The sequence below is a fragment of the Macrotis lagotis genome, chromosome X, assembly GCF_037893015.1.
Source record: "Macrotis lagotis isolate mMagLag1 chromosome X, bilby.v1.9.chrom.fasta, whole genome shotgun sequence".
Classification (NCBI taxonomy): Eukaryota; Metazoa; Chordata; class Mammalia; order Peramelemorphia; family Peramelidae; genus Macrotis; species Macrotis lagotis.
In genome coordinates this window covers 491,982,177-491,998,302 of record NC_133666.1, presented here as the reverse complement: position 1 = coordinate 491,998,302, position 16,126 = coordinate 491,982,177, and the positions used below count along the sequence as shown (strand labels likewise).

Here is a 16,126-nt window from a genome sequence, read left to right as displayed (position 1 = left end):
AATGAACAAAACGTAGGAACAATCAATAATTTCATCCAAGAGAATAACAATAATGAGACAATATACCAAAACTTATGGGATAAATTCAAAACAGTCACCAGGGAAATTTTTATATCTCTAAATGGACATATGAAATAATTAGAGAAATAAGAGATGAATGAATTGATCATGCAACTAAAAGAGCTAGAAGAAGAAAAGAAAATTAGAATCCCAATTAAATAACACTTTGGAAATCCTGAAAATCCATGGAGAAATTAATAAATTTGAAAACAAAAAAGTATTTAGCTAGTTAATAAAACTAAAAGTTGGTTTTATGAAAATACACAACAAAATAGAAATAAAATCTTTTGGTTAATCTGATTAAAAGAAGAAAGAGAAAATCAGAAAACTAGCATCAAAAATGAAAAAACAAGGTGAATTCACTAGCAATGAATAGTAAAATAAAGTGGTGATCTGGAACTATTTTGCCAAGAAATCTCACAATCTAAGTGAAATGGATGAATATTTACAAAGATACAAATTGCTAAGATTAACAGAAAAGGGAATAAAATTGTTAAATAAACTCATTTCATTATGTAAAATTCATAAAAAATTTGGACGAGATAGTAATGAATTCCCTAAGGAAAAAATCTCTAGGACAAGATGAATTCACTATTGAATTATATACCAAACATATAAAGAACAATAAATTCCATTACTATATAATTTATTTTAAAAAGGCTAATAACTATCAAATTTATTTTATGACACAAAAATGTTGATAGCTGAACCAAAAAAGTCAAAATAGATAAAAATTTATAGACCAAATTTTCTATTATATTAAGGCAAAAATTTAAATAAATATTAGCAAAGAGATTATAGCAAGTTTTTACAAGTTTAATACACTATGACCAGATGGATTGTTTATGAATAATGCAACATAATCATCCATAGCAAAACTATCAGAAATCTTATTATCTCAATAGAGGTTGAAAAAGCTCTTGACAAAATTCAGCATCCCATTTCATTTAAGAATACTTGAGAGCATCAGAATAAACTTCTCTTTCCTTAAAAAGATAACCAGTATCTATCTAAAATCAGCATCGCATGCAATGGGGATAAGCCAGAAACCTTCCCAATAAGATCATGGGTGAAACAAAGATGCCTGTTATCACCACTGTTATTCAGTATTGTACTCAAAGTATTACTTTATCAATAAGAGAAAAGAAAGATTTTAAAAGAATTAAAATAGGCAATGAGGAAATAACCCATCACTTTGCAGATGATATGATATTTGCAGATAATATGATGATTCTCAAAGAATCCTAGAGAATCTTCTAAAAAATTGCCTGAAGCAATAACTACAGCAAAGTTGCAAGATATATGCTAAACCCACATATAGCATCAACATATATATATATATATGTATATACATATATATATATATATATATATATGTATATATATATATATACATATATATATATATATATATTTCAAATAAAACATAGCAGCCAGAGAAAGAAAGAGAAATTTCATTCAAAACAATTGAAGGGGTCGGCTCAGTGGCGCAGTGGATAAAGCACCGGACCTGGAGTGAGGAGTACCTGGGTTCAAATCCAGTCTCAGACACTTAATAATTAGTTATCTGTGTGGCCTTGGGTAAGCCACTTAACCCCATTTGCCTTGCAAAAACCTTAAAAATCAAAACAATTACAGGGGCAGCTAGATGGCACAGTGGATAGAGCACTGGCCCAGGAGTCAGGAGTACCTGAGTTCAAATCAGGCCTCAGACATTTAATAAATACCTAGCTGTCTGTGTGGCCTTGGGCAAGCCACTTAACCCCGTTTCCCTGGCAAAAACCTAAGAACAAAAAACAAAAATAAATAATTACAGACAGCATAAAATATTTGCATGAACCTACCTGCTGAGACAAACCAAACTACTATATAAATTTAGTTACAAAATATTTTTTCACACAAATAGCGTCAGATCTAGACAACGGGAAATATAACAGCTGTTCATATGTAAGTTGTGTAATATAATAATAAGCAAAAATTTATCTAACTTTATCTGCTTATTTAAGGCCATACCAATCAAACTACTCAAAAAATTGTTTTATGGAGCTAAAAAAAATAAATTTTACCTGAAAAAAAAAACAAAAGATCATGAATATCATGGGAATTAATGAAAAAAAATGCAAAAGATGTTGACATAGCCATACCAGATCTAAAACTATATTATAAAGCATCTGTTATCAAAACTATTTGGTACTGGCTAAGAAATAAAGTGCTGAATCAGTGGATTGGGTTAGGTTTACAAGACATAGTAGTAAATAAATATACTAATTTATCTTTCAGTAACTTCAAAGACTCCAGCTTCTGTGATAAGAGCTCATTAGTTGACAAAAACTGCTGGGAAAACTGGAAAATAGTATGGCAGAAACTAAGCATAGACCAACATCTCATAATATATACAAAGATACGCTAAAGATGGGTATATGTTTTAGATATAAAGTGTAATAACATGCATCAACTAAAAGATCAAGGAATTGTTTACCTGTTATTTATAAAGAGATTCCATTTATGAATAAAAAAGAGGTAGAGAACATTATGAAATATAAAATGGATAATTTCTGATAAAATTGAATGGAAAAGTTTTATACAAACAAAAGCAATACAACCAAAATTAGGACAGCAGAAAGTGGGGAAACAATTTTTATACCCTGTGTTTCTGTTAAGGGGCTCATTTCTAAAATACATAGAGAAATAAATCAAATTCATAAGAATACAAATCAATCCCCAATTGATAAATGGTCAATGGATATGATTATGCATTTTTCTGATGAAATTAAAGCTATCTACAATCATTGAAATAATTATTAATTAGAAAAATTCAAATTAAAGTAACTCTGAAGAACCACCTCATACTTATTAGATTGGTTAATATAATAGAAAAAGGAAATGATAAATGTTGGAGGGGATATGGGAAAACTGGGACACTGATGCACTTTTGGAGGAATTGTGAATTTATCTAAAATTCTAGAGAGCAATTTGAATCTAATTCCAAAGGATCATAAAAATACACATACCCTTTTATCCAGCAATACCACTACTAGGTCTGAATTCAAAAACAGCACAGAAAAAGGGAAACAAAACCACTTGTAGAAGAATATTCATAGCAGCTCTATGTTATTTTGGAGTTGAAGGGATGCACATCATTTTGGGAATGCCTGAACAAGTTGTGTCATATGAATATAATGGAATGTTAGTGCTTTATAAGAAACAACAAACAGGTATAATTTAGGAAAAATACCTGGAAAAATTTACATGCACTGATACTAAGTGAAGTGCGCAGAACCAGGAGAACATCCTAACAACATGATTGTGCAATGATCAAATATGATGAACTTAGTTCTTCTCAGCAACATAACTAGCAAAAGTAATTCTAAAAGATCTGCAATGGAAAATTCCATCTATATCTAGCAAAAGAATTATGGGACTTCTGGCCAAGATGGCAAAGAGAAATCAGGCACTGTGCTAAGGTCTCCTGGTTTCCCCCAGAACTAATATGAAACAAGCCTCTTAACAGAATTCAAATCCAGAAAATGCAGAGAATAACAAAGGAGAACATTTCCAGCAAGGCCTGTCTTAGGGAAATGTGGGTGAGCCAGGGACAGGGGGCAGAGCCAGTGCAGAGGATGTTGGGTGAGATCTAGAACAGCCATGGAAGCTTTTGACTTTGTAATCAGGCAAGAGAGCTCCACCAAAATTGGAGGGAGAGTTCCAGTTCATTGGATGGGAGAGCTCCAGCAGGGCTAGACATTAATCTGGTAGGCTCCACTGGCCTGAAAGACCAGGACTGAGGGCCTTGTATTTTCAGCAAAGTCCCTATGTTTCCAGTTGAGCTGCTGGTCCTGATCCCTATGAGAGAAAGGGACAAAACACGGAAGAAACACAGTAACAACTTTCCCACCTACTCCCCCCTCCCCAAGGCTCAGGTGGGCAGCAGTTCTCTCTCAGTACTGAGTCAATAATAATGAGATTAATTACATATTATAAGAGCCCAACACACATTGTTTAAGGATGATTCAGACCCTGTTCAGTTCCCAAGATCTAGGCAGTGGAAAACAAATAAGGGTTACAGACACTCCAGAGAAAGCCTCTAGCACCCCCTTCCAGCCAGCTCACTAGGAGCTATTAAATCTAGTCTTAAACCTAGTATTATTAAACCTAGAGTTTTCTAGGGTTTTCAAAACCAAAGGTGTGTGAACCAGTCTCTGCCCCAACACAAATATCCTAGGAAAATTAAAAGGCCAGTGGAAAGGGGGGCCCATTGAAACCTCAAAGACAAAGACCCTAACTCAGAGAGAGCTAGAACTTCTGAGGAGAATATGAATTGATCTCCAGCCCAGAAAGGCATCCTAGAAGAGGGCAGGAAGGAGTTTTAAAAATTTGGAAAAATTAGGATAAGAAACCCAAGAGAAAATAAACACCATACAATAGAAAATGAATAACTCACAAAAAAGAAGATAATTCTCTCAAAATCAAAATTGGACAAATGGAAAACTCCTTCAAAAATAGAATTGACCAACTGGAAAAGGAGATTCAAAAGGTAAATGAAGAAAATTTTCTTTAAAAAAATGGAATCTGTGAACACTAATGACTTCATAAGGCAACAAGAAAATGCTAAACAAAACTCAAATAGTGAAAAAATAGAAGAAAATGCAAAATACCTCATTATCAAAACTACTGACCTAGAGAAGAGATCCAGAAGAGAAAACCTAAGAATTCCTGGGCTTCCTGAACAATACTGAGGATTAAAAAAAAGCCTGGACTCAATATTGCAAGATCTTTTGAAGGATACCATGGAATCAGAAGGCAATATAGTTATTGAAAGAATACATTGATCCCCTCCTGAAAGGGATCCAAAAAATAAAGCACCAAAGGAATATTGTGTTCACATTCCAGAACTATCAGGTAAAATAGAAAATTCTGGAAGCAGCCAGAAAGAAACCATTTAGACACCAAGGAGTCACAGTAAGGATTACACAGGACCTGGCTGCATCAACATTAAGGAATCAAATGGCCTGGAATATGCTATTTTGAAGAGCAATGGAGTTCGGAATGCAGTTAAGAATTTATTTTTCTTGAAAATTGAGCCTTCTCTTCCAGGGGAAAAGATGGTCATTTAATGAAATATGAGACTTTCAACTTTTCCTGATGAAAAGACCAGAACCAAATGGAAAATTTGGACTTCAAAAAGGAGACTTCAAGAGACAAATGAAAAAGTTAAAAAAAAGGAAGAAAATTGCTATTCAATATGATGAACTGTCTATGTTCCCACCTGGGAGAAGGATTCTCATAACTTTTGAGAACTGTAACTCTATTAGAGAGAGTATACTCAGCCAGAAGTAATGAACACTCATGACTTATCTGAGACTGTGATAGAATTATTGAAAAAACAAAATCTCCTTAAAAAGGGGAACATTAAAGAGATGGGAGGAGGGAAGAGATTGAATGGGGTAAATCATATTAGATGAAGAGGTACAGAGGCCCTATTGCAATAGAGGGGAAGAAGGGAGGAGTGAAAACTTTCTGAATCTTTCTCTAATAAGATTTGACTCAAAGAATGATTAACATACACACACTCAGTTAAGAACCTTATTAACCTTTTAAATATTAAAGGGGAAAGGGTGGGGGAAGGGGAATTAACAGAAAGAAGAAAAGGAAGAAGGGGAAAATGGAAAGGGGAAGATAGGGAAGGGGGTGGATATAAGTGGGCAAACACACTGAAGTAGGTGGTATTCAGAAGTAAAATATTGTAGAATATGGATAAAGTAAAAAAGGGGGAAATACAAACAGAGGGAATATCCCATGGAGGGCAATAAAGACTTAATAATTATAACTTTTAATTGGAATGTGATGAATTCTCCCATAAAATGTAAGTGAGTAGCAGAGTGGATTAAAACCCAGAATCCTACAATATGCTGCTTACAAGAAACACCTTTGAAGGAGCAAGATACATATAGAGTAAAGGTAAAAGGTTGAACCCAAATATATTTTACTTAAACTAAAGTGAAAAAGGCAGGGGTAGAAATCCTTATCTCAGACAAAGCAGCTGCAAAAACAGATTTCATTAAAAGAGATAAGGAAAGAAACTATATCCCCCTAAATGATACCATAGACAATGAAGCAATTTCAATACTAAATATGCATATATCAAATGCTATAGCATTCAAATACTTAGAGAAGAAGCGTAATGAGCTACAGGAAGACATAGACAGCGAAACTCTACTGGTGAGAGATCTCAACCTCCTTCTCTCAGATCAGATAAATCTAACCATAAAAAAACAAGAAGGAAGTTAAGGAGGTAAATAGAATATTAGAAAACCTACAAATGATAAACATTTAGAGAAGACTGAATGAGGATAGAAAGGAATATACTTTTTTCTGCAGTACATGGCACTTACACAAAAATTGACTATATTCTAGGGTACAAAATCCTCATAATCAAATGTAGAATGACAGAAATAGTGAATACTTCTTTCTCAGATCATAATACAATAAAAATCACATGCAATAAAGGGCTATGGAGAGACAGACCTAAAACTAATTGGAAACTAAATAACTTCATTTTTAAAGAATGAGTGGGGGCGGCTAGGTGGTGCAGTGGATAAAGCACAGGCCCTGGAGTCAGGAGTACCTGGGTTCAAATCCAGTCTCAGACACTTAATAATTACCTAGCTGTGTGGCCTTGGGCAAGCCACTTAACCTCATTTGACTTGCAAAAACCTGAAAAAGTATGAGTAGATCAAACAATGAATTATAGTGAGAATTAATGATTTCATCCTTGATAATGACAATAACAAGACAACATACCAAAACTTATGGGATACAGCCAAGGCAATTATTAGGGGAAAATTATATCTTTACTTGCTTACATGAATAAAATAGATAAAGAGGAAATCAATAAACTAAGCATGCAACTAAAAATTGGAGAAAGAACAAATCAACTCCCCCCCAATTAAATACCAAATTAGAAATTGTAAAAATTTAAGGACAAATTAATAAAATTGAATGCAAAACAACTATTGAGCTAATTAATAAAACCAATAATTGGTTTTTATGAAAAAAATAAAATTGATGAACCTTTGGTTAATTTGATTTAAAAAAAAAGAAAGAAGAAAACCAAATTAGTAGTATCATACATAAAAAAGGTGACCTCATTACCAATGAGGAGGAAATTAATGCAATAATTTGGAATTATTTTGCCCTACTGTATGCCACTAAATTTGATAATCTAAGTGAGATGGATGAATATATTAGCCCAGGTTAAATGGAGAGGAAATTAAATACCTAAATAAACCTACCTCAGAAAAAGAAATTCACCAAGTTATCATTGAACTCCCTAACCAAAAATTCTCCAGGACCAGTTGGAATCACAATTGAATTTGATCAAACATTTTTTGTGATAGCAGAGAATTGTTTATGGGATTTGGTTGTCAGAGGGAGCCCACACTCAGTGTCTGGTGGTCTAGGCCCTTGTTTCCTGTCTTGTGTATCCTGGCTCTGGTCCAGGGGAGGAGTGTAGACTCTTCTGCATTCCCTGAAGAGCAGGGCCTCTTCCCAGACCCCTTGGTCTGTGTGTACTGATGAAGGGGTGGAGAAAATTGAATTTTCCCTCATTAATTCATGAGCCAATGGCTTTGGACCAAAGTTGTCTGGCAGACCCCCCAGTTCCTGGCTTTCTCCCTCAGACACAATACTCTTAGGCCCACAAGTAGTGAGAGTCCATGAGGAAGTGATGGGCAGTGAACTCCAGCCATCACAAGTTGCTGGCCTTGTTCCTTACACAGTCTGGGATCTTGCCCATGCCTGGGTTCCCAACTTCTGTTCCATCACTGGATGAAATTACTTTTGACGCTTGTTGTTGATCTTAGCTTGGATCTATCCCTGGTGCTTGATTCCACTCTGTTCATTGTGGCCTGTCAGCACTGTGACAGCAGTTCGGCATCCTCAGAGTTTATGGTGGCCAATCACAAATTCAGCAGCAAGCCCAAGGCAGGAGCACCGTCATTGAAAGATGAAAGATTAAGTTTTTTTGGCAATGTACTTCTGCTTTAGATGCAAGACTGTTGGCTGTGCTAAGCAGCAGATCCATTTTCATTTCAATCCACATAATCTGCTGCTATTGAATTCCAGGCAGATGCTTGCCTGTTCATCACTTCTGTGATAGTCATTATCCTCTTCTTGTTTTTCTTCTGATGTTTCTTTATTGAAACTGTCATCAGCTTTTGTTTCACTGTTCCAGTGTGAGTCTCAGTATTGCTTGGAGGAACACGTCTTGACTTTGATGTCTCCAGGCACTTCCATGCCTAATTTGTGATAGAACTCCCTCTCTTTCCTCATTGTCTTGTCATGACCAATGTATTGTATCAGATGACTTTGATTAATAACGATTCTACACATAAGACAAGTGTTATTTTCTTCCAAACACTTTACCAGGCAACTTCTACATAAGGTATTCAAACACCATTACAGTGGTAGCATAAATTAGGTATCCATTGCACAGGTGACATGTGATATGGATATCTATATCCCAAAGCTTAATATTTCTGGTCAACATCTTTGGTGTCTCTTCTAGATATGTTCTTTGTCTTCAGTCTGTCTTGTAATTGGATTTTATGCTACGTGCTTTACTCTTTTATCCTGGGGAGTCTGTCTTAGTTTGTATTCTGTCTCTTCACCCCTGTTCCTTTCCTCTGTCCCTTGTATATTTTCTGTTTTCTACAGACAGACTGGAATCTCATGCTACATTTTGGAAACTTTAAAACCTAATCTTCATTTTATTTGTAAAAATACTGATGACATTGTATCACTTCATTCAGCCTTGTGATATCTTGTGCACCTTCACAAAACTATCCACTGGGCTGTGCTGGGGGGGCCCTCACATGGAGGGGGAGGGGGTGCTGCTCCCTCTGGGTCCTCCCATCTATCAAGCATTTAAAGAACAATTTTTTCCAATTATATATAAACTCTTTGGAAAATAGGTGAAGACAGAACTCTGCCTAACTCCGTCTATGACAACATTATGGTGCTGATACCTAAACAAGGAAGAGACAAAACAGAGAAAGAAAATTATAGAACAATTTCCCTAATGATTATGGATGCAAAAATTTTTAAATCTTAGCAAAGTGATTACAGCAAGTTGTCACTAGGATTATACAATATGACCAAGCAGGATTTATCCCAGGAATTCAGGGTTGGTTCAATATTAGGAAAACTGTTAGTATAATATATATCAATAGCAAACCTAACAGAAATCATATGATTATCTCAAGAGATCCTGAAAAATCCTTTGACAAAATACCACATCCATTCCTACTAAAAACACTAGAGAGGATAGGAATAAATGGGTTGTTTCCTAGATGGTTAGCAGTTTCTATCTAAAACCATCAACAAGCATTATATGCAATGGAGATACTCTAGAGGCATTCCCAATAACATCAGAGGTTAAACAAAGATGCCCATTATCACCACTAATATTCAATATTGTATTACAAATGTTAGTTTCAGTAATGAGACAAGACAAAGACATTGAAGGTATTAGGATTGGGAAGGAAGAAACAAAAATTTCACTCTTTGCATATAACATGATTGTATACCTAGAGAATCCTAAAAGACCATCTAAAAACTAATAGAAACAATTAGCAACTTTAACAAATTTGCAGGATATAAAATAAGCCCTCATAAATCCTCAGTATTTCTTTACATTAATAGCAAGATACAGCAGCAAGAGCTAGAAAAAGAAATTCCACTTAAAGCAACTTCAGACATTATAAAATACTTGGGATTCTACCTTCTAAGGTAGAATCAGAAATTATATGTTACCAACTACAAAACATCTCTCACAAATAAAATCACTTCTAAAAAGACTGGGCAAAGATCAACTGCTCATGGATAGAATGAACTAAGATAATAAAAATGACAACTCTACCTAAATTAATCTACTTATTTAGTGCCTTACCAATCAAACTTCCAAAAAATATTTTAATGACCTAGAATAAATCATAACAAAATTCATATGGAAAAGCAAAAAGTCAATAAAATCCAGGGGATTTAATGAACAAAAAAAAAAGTCAAAAAGAAGGTAGCTTAGCCTTAACAGATCTAAAATTATACTATAAAGCATCAGTCATCAGAACTGTCTCTATTGGCTCAGAAATAGTGTGGTGGATGAGTGGAATAGATTAGGTGCAAAAGAGCAGGAAACGATTATAGTAATCAACTGCTTGATAAACCCAAAGAGTCTTTCTCCTGGGATAAGAATTCTCTCTTCGATAAAAATCATTGGGAAAAGTGGAAGTTAGTATGGCAGAAAATTGGATCTCACACCATATACCAAGATAAGATCAAAATGGGTATAGGATTTAGACATGGAAGGCACTATTATAAGTAAACTGGGAGATCAAGGAATAGTTTCCTTGTCAGATCTATAGAAACGGAAGTAGTTTATGACCAAAGAAGAGATGGCAAACATCATTAAAAACAAATTAGATAATTTTGATTACATTAAATTTAAAGGCTTTTGCATAAAGAAAACCACTGTAGCCAAGATTAAAGAAAAGTAATAATTTGGGAAACAATTTTTATAACTAGTATTTCTAACAAAGCATTCATTTCTAAATTATATAGAGAACTGAGTCAAATTTATTTTACAAAAAAGCAAAAAACCCCAAGCCATTCCCCAATTGAGAAGTGGTCAAAAGGGATATGCCAAGTTAATTTATGGATGATGAACTACAAAGCTATCCATGGTCACAGGAAAAATTGCTCTAAATCATAACTGATTAAGGAAATGTAAATTAAAGCAGCTCTGAGGTACCATTTCACACCTAATAGATTGGCCCATATGACCAGAAAGGGCAGTGTTCAATGTTGGAAGGGATGTGGGAAATCTTTGATACTAATGCATTGTTGGTGGAGCTGCGAACTCATACAACCTTTCTGGAGAACAATCTGGAATTATGCCCAAAAGGCAATAAAAATGTGCAAAGCCTTTGATCCAGCAATACCACTACTGAGTCCGAAGAGAGCATGCAAAAGGTTAAAAACATCATTTGTACAAAAATATTCATAGCAGCCCTGTGTGTGGTAGCAAAGAATTGGAAAACAAATTGTGGTATATGTATGTTATGGAACACTATTGCTCCATTAGAAACCAAGAGGGATGGGAATTCAGAGAAACTTGGAAGGATTTGCCTAAACTGATGATGAGCAAGATGAGCAGAATCAAAAGAATATTGTACATGGTAACAGCAAAATGGGGTGATGGTCAATCTCATTGGACTTCCTCATTCCATCAATGCAACAATCAGGTACAATTTTATAGCACCTGCAATGGAGCATACCAACTGTATCCAGAGAAAGAACTGTGAAGTTTAAACATAGACCAAAGTCTATTATCTTCAATTTTTTGTAAAGATAGTGTCTTATGTACTACCAGATTTTGCTATGTCTAATATTTTATTTTCTCCTCACGGATTTGATTTTTCTCTCAACACATTCAGTTTCAATCAATGTATAGCATGGAAATAATGAATAGATTGCTAGACTGTCTTCTGTTGGGGATGGGGAGGAAAGAGATGGTGGAGGAAAGAAAATTATAAAATTCAAAATCTTTACAGGAGATGAGATGTATAAGCTACTATTTTATGTAATTGGAAAACAAATAAAATATAAATTAAAAAGAACTATGGAATCTGAATGCATATGAAAGCATATTATTCTGTCCTTTCAAATTTTGTTTTTTGCTTTTCTCTCCTTGTGTTTCCTTTTTAATTTGACTTTTTTCACGTCATGACTAAAACAGAAATATGGGTTACAGGACTGCACATGTCTAACCTAAATCAGTTTACTTGCTATTCTAGAGAAAAGGGAGGGAGGGATAAAACTTTATGATAGTGAAAATTATCTCTACATATAATTATAAAAATAATAAAATATTATAAAAAAGAACTCAACTCACAATAAATTAGAATTTTTCAAAGTTGACATCTGAGAGAAGATATTTTTCTTCATGAATAACACATCCTGTTTGTAATAACTTCAAAATAAAATTAGCATTTTTCAAATAAAAACTGGGAAATTTAACTTATCTTTAATGGTTTATTCACATTTTCGTTACTATAATTTAAATTACATTGATTATTTGAGAATGATTTAGCCATTGGACCCAGATAGATGGTTCTAGTGGAAAAAGTGAGACTGGTGACTTTGCACAACCTCTATCTGGCCAGTTATATTCAATTCATTTTAATATCTTGGCATCATTGTCCTGATGTCCTGATCTTCTTGGAGAACAAAGGAAAAACAACTGATCACTATGATAAATGCAGGTAGTATTTAATATTTTCTTTAAAGTAGTGTCACTTAGATCTTAAATATAACCCCACTGCCATAATTTAAAGTCTTTTTATTTCTTTTGTGTGGACAACAAAACAGATTTGAAATGGTCATATAACTAAATAGATGCTCTTTTTTGAATTGGTTTGACTATAGGCATTCATGAAACACTAGCTATGCTCCTAGGGAAGAGTTTTTAAGAACTTTGTTGGACTAGTGCTTAAATTAAGATAGATTTGTCAAAGCTTATTCTCTATTATTATGTTGTCTGAGAATCCAGGGTCAATTCATACCATAGTGAGGTATCAGATTGGGGGTGTGGAGTAATACATATAATCAACGTAAGAAGTATCACAGTAGTATGCAGCTTATTCATGCTTTATTTTGTATACCAGTGTTAACAAATGTGCAGGACTTCAGCTTTAAACAGACATAAATAGTGAGTTTATGGAAAGGTGAAAAATTAGTCCAGGTCTCATTGAAAATGCTATTTGATGAAGGCAAATGTGATTTGATGAAGAACATGAAGAGAATTTTAAAATCAGTTGGGCAGGGGCAGTCATATGGCAAAGTAGATAGAGCGCCAGCTTGGAGTCAGGAGGACCTTAGTTCAAATTGGGCTCAGACACTTAATAATTACCTAGCTGTGTGATCTTGGGCAAGTCACTTAAATTGGGCAAATCTTGCAAAGACACCCCCTCAAAAAAATCAGGCAGGAGGCCCCTGAATGGTATTAGAGGTTAGGGAAATGACACAGCTGTAGAATGCTGTTCATCTTAAGTATCACCATGGGGACTGCCCACTCCATCCATGGTTTTTAAAAGTACTTCGATGCAATAGCTGCATTAAAGGCACAATTGTAGCCTCGTATGTAACAGAACTTTGTCTTCCTGGAGAAGCTCCTTAGATATAAAGTTGAAAATAGCTTGTCTTTACATTGTTGCACTTTAGAGGAACAACAAAAACTCTTGAATAGCTTTAGCAATGATGAAATTAGCTTCAATTTCCTTGATGAAGGCTTCACTGCTACTAAAAATAATGACAGCAGAACTACAGCTAAGACAATTGCTGCAATGAAAGTAGAATTTGAATTCTGCTGGGAAGATTAAAATACAATTAGTACAGAGTCTTGGAGTGCCTCTGGAGAGACTAATCTGCAAATCCATACAAACAAGTGTAATAAATTAAGTATGTTGTCTACAATGGAGTAGAATGATGACTTCTGATAGTGAAGTAGACTTAATGAAAGTTGCCAGAGCGTTTCTAAAGGCAAAACTGATTTTGAGGATTGCCACAGAAGAATCCAAACCTAGTTGTCATTTAAGTATTAAATTTGGTGCCACTCTTAGAACTAGGTGGCTACTCCCTGAGAAGACAAATGAGCTGAAAATTGATAATACTGAAGTCAGTTTCCATGTCAGAAGCAATTATACTTATCCAGACACCTTTGTCCAAGCAGCTTCTGACCCTCAATATGTCTTTGACATGGGATTAGAATTTGGTTTCTTGATATTGGTGGTGACTTTTCTAGTTCTGAAGACATAAACCTTATCTCTAGTGTAGCATTCCAGCATTGAGCAAGTATTTTCCTTCTGTCTTTGGAATGAGGATCATAACTGAACCAGGCAAATATTATGTTCCATCATTTCTCATGCTTGCAGTTGACAGCATGGCCAAAAACAAAACCAAACAAACAAAAACAAATTAAAGCAACATACAGGTTCTACTGATGAATATGAGGCAGAAGATCATACTTTTAGATATTACATAAATGATGAAGTATATGGATCATTGAATTGCATGTTGTTTGATTGTGCACATGTTAAACCCATCCTACAGAAGAAATCCAAAAGAGATGAGAAGCACTATTCTTCTAGCATATGGTGATCATCGCATGATGGCTTTGACTAGATTGTTGAATGCTATGAATTATCAGAAGTATTTATGGGAAACTGGATGTTACTGAAAACATGGGAACTTGTACTATTGCTATTACTTCTACTTTCTTTTTTTAAGGTTTTTTTTTTTTCAAGGCAACGGGGTGGCTTGCCCAAGGCCACACAGCTAGGTAATTATTAAGTGTCTGAGGTCAGATTTGAAATCAGGTACTCCTGACTCTAGGGCCAGAGCTCTATCCACTGTGCCACCTAGCTGCCCCTACTTCTACTTCCAATGGACTTCAGATATCTAATCCTATTATGTGATGTCTGCACCATGAGGGTAGTGCATACAGCAAATCAAGACTCAATGGTTTCCAAGCAGAAGTAAAGGATCAGGATACAAACACTTTGCCATTGTCCTATGTGTGGAAAAGTGTAATGGAGCATTACTCAACAATCTGTATTTCACCTAGCATTAAAGTATAGATGTTATTTGTAACCATTAACTTGCAAATTTAGCTTGAATTAGAGTACTTTGTGGAGCCATTAATTTACTTTCTACTAAAGTTTTTAAAAGTTTTATGAATAGGCTTAACAAATGCCATGGAAGACTAAGATATGGGGTCACACTTATCTGTGTTCCCAAAGAAATTATTTGAATGTGTGTATTTTTTCCCATTTCAAATATGTTTCTAAAGATTGCCCCTCAGCTGATAAGAACTTGTAACTTGCTCAAAGGCAGAATGGACTTGAGCTTAAATTTGATATTATGACCTGTTTTAAAATAAATGTATATTGAAATAAAAATGAATAAAATTTTTAATATTTTCTATGTGCTTGACACACAAGTGTTTTTCTTTACATTAGAAATGAAAGAATGGTATCGATGAATATTCAGTTTTAGATTTGATTTAAAAAAAACTGAAGATTTTCAAAACTCTGAAATTATAAAACATTCTGGTTAATTTCCATGTGCCATTGTATCAAGAATAAACTAATAGGGACAGCTAGGTGGCACAGTGCATAGAATACTGGTCCTAGAGTCAGGGAGACTTGAGTTCAAATCCAGCCTCACACACTTAATAATTACCCGTGTGGCCTTGGGCAAGCCACTTAACCCCAAAACTAATGATGATGATGATGATGATGATGATGATGATGATGATGATGATGATGATGATAATAATAATAATAATAATAATAATAATAATAATAATAATAATAATTACTGTGTGTGACCTTGGGCAAATCACTTACCCCCACTGCCTTGCAAACCCACCCATGCCCTAAAAAAGAACAAACTAATATATCATTGCTCTGTTCATGAATATTTTACTATTTTCTCTGTGGAAAATCTATTCCCAGAAATGTAGTTTGGGGTGATATTATAAAAATGTTGTCATTTCTAAAGTTCTGTCAACTCAGGTAAGGTCTCTGTTAATCAATCAAATTTTGCTATATTATATTGCAATCCTATTCTTCATGACTATTAAGTCACTATTTAATTTTAATCATTTTATAGTATGCAAATGACAGACACTAATGATGATCTCGTATTATTCCTCCTTTGGGATGACACAACTTGTTCTTTGAAATGACTGAAGCTATCACTTCTCTCTGTCTTGAATAGAATCCTAAAGTCAGCACTGGTGTATATCCATGCTTTGCATTATGCATTAGGCCAGTGGTTGGTTGTTCAAATCATCTTTTGCTACAGTCAATTTTATGAGTGTTTGTGAAAATGTTTCAAAATGTGTAATACTCAGTTGTATGTTGAATCCTTTTTAAGACAACTATTCAAACCTATTTTAATCCATTGAAAGTTTTTAGAAGTTACTAAAAATGAGGAAGCAAATTAA

The 16,126-nt window shown here is 34.4% G+C and overlaps 2 pseudogenes; one reads left to right on the top strand and one right to left on the bottom strand.

Annotated features, from left to right (window-relative positions):
- Window positions 1-7,830: 7,830 nt before the first annotated feature.
- Window positions 7,831-8,608, bottom strand: LOC141502885 (polycomb group RING finger protein 3 pseudogene; annotated as a pseudogene).
- Window positions 8,609-13,599: 4,991 nt separating this feature from the next.
- On the top strand, window positions 13,600-14,402 carry LOC141499301 (ornithine decarboxylase pseudogene; annotated as a pseudogene).
- The last annotated feature ends 1,724 nt before the right edge of the window (window positions 14,403-16,126 follow it).